Raw genomic sequence first — 4049 nt, 5'->3', positions numbered from 1 at the left:
TAGGACTTTTACTTGAACTGTTGGGAGACAGAAACCCTCTTTCCATTTAATGGTTAAATACAATAGAGCATAAACTGGAGGCTACTGGTGGCTATCTTGACCTGTGAGGGAATATTTGCATTAGAATGAAGCTAAGACAGATAAAAATAGAATGAAGAGATAGAATCAGTTCCTAATGATAAATTTGGAGCAACTAAATCTAGCTGTGTCTACCCTTGGACTTTTCAATAATATGAACCAATACAGTCCCTTGTGTGTTTAAGCAAATCTGAGTCCGATTTCTGTTGCTTGCAACCTAATTTTCCTGATTGCTTAATTAATTGTTCTGACTAATACAGGTATAATTCATATGCCAGACTTTCTGCTTTGCCTGAAAGTGAACTGTATCAGTTATCACCACAATAAAGCTGCATAAAAAACAACCACAGTGACGTGCAACAAGTCTGTGGCTGGGTGGTTCTGATGTTCTGGGTTTGTCTTGGTTGATCTTAGCGGGGCTTGCTGGCATCTGCGGTTTGCTGGCCAAGTGGTTGGGGGCTAGCTAATCTCGCGTGGCCTTGGCTTGGATTACTTGGCTACGTAGCTCTGCTTTGTGTGGTCTCTCATCATCCAGCAAGCTAGCCTGAGCTTTTCTGATGGTCAGGTAGAGGCCTGAGACAGCCTGGAAGAGTGCAAGACCTAGGCTCAGGACGGTCACACACCACTTTGACCTTATTCTATTTGGCAAAGCAAGTTACAAGAATAGCCCCTATTCAGTGGGTGGGGAAATGGTCTCCATCTCTTGATGGGAAGAGCTGCAAGTTCTCATTGCAAAGGGCATAACTAAAGGGAGGAGTGGAGAATTAGAACCATTTTTGTAATCAGTCCACCACACTCCTCCTTGTTACATTTATAAAACAGTGGTGGTAAAGAGATAAAATAAGCAAATGGATACTGGAAATTACCAGTTGCTTACCAAAGGTAGCACGTTCCTTCAGTGCAGGATATGATGCTTACCTGTCCTTATTTCACCCATTTGACAGGTGTGATTTTTCTTTAAGTTGGAAAGAGTTTTAGAAACTCTGTTCCAAAAAGAGACTTTGAAGGTCATCTGGCCCAACCGCCACATTTTTCAGAAGAAGAGACCAGACCCCAAAGTTAGGGAACTTTCCCAGGGCCATGCAGAGATGGATCTGGACCCTTACCTGGTGACAGCAGGCTTTCCATCATCTTGTGCTGTTCCCTTCCCACGCCAAGGCAGTACATGCTTGAACTTTGGAGTCAGTCAGCCTGGGTTCTAGTCCAGGCCTTATCACTTATGAGCTATGAGACTTTGGACAAATTATTTAACCCCTCTCTGGATGATGACAGTAGCACTTATCACATAGGGTTGTTGTGAGGGTTCAATGAGAGAAGGTAAATAAAGCACATAGTAAGTGTTCAATAAATTTTGCCTGTCATTGTTTCTTAAAACACAGCATTTTTCTGTTTGGCTTACTCCTGTCTACATTTAGTCTGGGTTTAGGAGTTTAGGGGAACTGAACGTATCACAACTCCTAATACTTAGATATCAGGGAGTAAATTAATCTTTTAAAATTATACTAGATTACAATTCCACATTTTCTTATAAGAAGAGATGCTTGTAGCCTAGTTCATCTGCCTATTTACTAACAAACATTTCCTGAGGGTGTACTCAGAGTCAGGCATTGTATTCGTTTGCTATTGCTGCCAACATATTACCACAGACGTAGTGCCTTAAAGCAGTATGGTAAAGCAATTCAGTCCTGGAGGTCACAAGGACCTCCAGGCTGCATTCTTTCTGGAGGCTCTAGGGACAATCTGTTACCTTGCCTTTTCCAGTTTCTTGAGGCTCCCAGCATTCCTTGGCTGGTGGCCCGCACCACTCCACCCTCTGCTTCTATCATCACATCTCCTTCTGTCCCTCTGCTTCCATTGTCTCATTGCCTTCTCTGAACCTCCTGCCTCCCCTTCAGACCTCTCCATGTGGCTTGTGCTTCCATACAGCATGGTAGCCTGGAGTAGACAGAGTTCTTACATGGCAGCTCCGAGCTCCTAGATGAGTGTTCTCAACAAGCAAGACAGAATCTTCAAGGCCACTTATGAAGTAACCTTAGAAGTCACATAGCTTCATTTCGCCATGCTCCTTTGGTTGAAGTAGTCAGAAGCTTACCTAGACTCAAGGGAAGGGATCACATGCCTTGGTGGAAAGAATTTCAAAGAATTTGTAGTTACATTCTTAAAAATGGACTGGACTTCCCAAACATGAGTTTTTTTCGGTAGCCACTGCGTTTCACCTGCCTTGGACTGTGGAGGCCTCTGAAGTTGGCAGTGGTTTCCTGCACACTGCTGAGTCGGACGGCAGCAGATCTCTGGCTCAGAGGCAATGAAGCTGAAATCTAGTGGGGGTCCCCCTGAATTTTGCTTCTCAGGTTTCTACCAGTTCTGTGAGCACCTAATTTCCTGTATTAAATACACCTTCTACTTGAAATACCTAGAGTGATATCTGTTTTCCCTATAGGAATCTGACTGATACACACTTCAAAATCTTCTCTCTTAACTGCTGTCTCTCACATTATTAACCTTCACCGCTTTTCTTATGCTCCCAGCCTGCTCCCCAACAGCCCACCCACATGCCCACACACCCAGCATGCCCCTAGGAAGACGATTCTGCTTCTTATTGCTCAGAAAAAAGAATACGTTGGGTATGACCTCCCTCAGCTATCCTCTCTACCCAACTGGAGCCATAGCTACCCTTTTTGTTTCCTTCTGCTCCACCTTAAAAGAATTCTTCTGTACTTCTAGAAAAAAAAAGAAGATAAGACCTTTTTATGTGGTACATGACACCTTTTATTTACCTTTTCAACCGAATTTTCTGCCACTTCCTCATATGTTCCTGTACTAATTACAGTAAACTAACTTCCTTGATAAATAAAAAAGGTGGAAATGTTGCTGTAACAAAAAACCCAAAAATCTATGGTGGCTCAAACACAATCAAAGTTTATTTCTTGCTCAAAGAACAGTGCTGGACAGGTGAATAATCAATGGGGCAAGCCCTCCTCTTTTTAGGTACCCAGATTGATGGAGACCCAACCGTTTTCAACATGTGCTTTCCAAGCTCACCTTTCCAGACATCCAGGAGGGGAAAAGCATATGGGGGATATACATAGAGGGTTTTTATGGGGCAGGCCTAGAAATGTCTTTTCTGCTCCCATTCCATTAGCTAGAATTCAGTCACATGGCTACATCTAACTGCAAAGGAGGTTGGGAAAGGTAGTCTAGCTATGTGCCCAGGAGGAAGGAAAAAAATGGGTTTTGGTGAATATCAGTCTGTGCCGATGTGCCTTAAACCTTGGAAAACTTAATTATTCAACAGTTTAGCTTTGTCACTTCTAAATTAAGGATAATAATAGCACCTGCTTAGGGCTGTTATAAAGATTAAATGTACTGTACTATAAACCAACCTTAGAACATGGCCTGGCACATAATCAGCCTCCATCCATAACCGTCAAAGTTATCTGCTGTTGTTGTTATTATCATTACATCATCATCATCATCCTTAGAGACTCAGCTTAAGTATTACTTCCTATGTAAAGCCTCGGTTCTCCCTTTCCCCTCCTGCCCATTTCTCTCCCAGAGTTATATTGTATTATAACTGTTGTAGGATTGGTCCCTCCTCTACATGCTACTTGAGGGCAAGGAGTGGGTTTAATTATTTTTGTATCTCAAGTACCTAGCATAGTCCCTGGGATATGATAGATGTTCACTAAATATTTATTGAAGGAGGAAAAAGGGAAGTTATGGAGGAAAGAAGGGGACTTCCCTGGTGGTCCAGTGGTTAAGACTCCGCGCTTCCAACGCAGGGGGCGTGGGTTCGATCCCTGGTGGGGGAAGTTCTGCATGTCATTAAAAAAAAAATCTATGGAGGAAAGAAGGAAAGGAAGGAGGGAGGGAGGAAGGAAAACCATGTAAGGGTCAACATCTTGTCATGGGTAGATTCATGAAAGGGCCACCTGATAAACTTCATAGTGGCTTCAGTCATCGCCATACCC

The sequence above is a fragment of the Leucopleurus acutus genome (assembly GCF_964270905.1).
Source record: "Leucopleurus acutus genome assembly, chromosome: 11".
Classification (NCBI taxonomy): domain Eukaryota; kingdom Metazoa; phylum Chordata; class Mammalia; order Artiodactyla; family Delphinidae; genus Leucopleurus; species Leucopleurus acutus.
Note: the sequence above shows the minus strand (reverse complement) of the source record.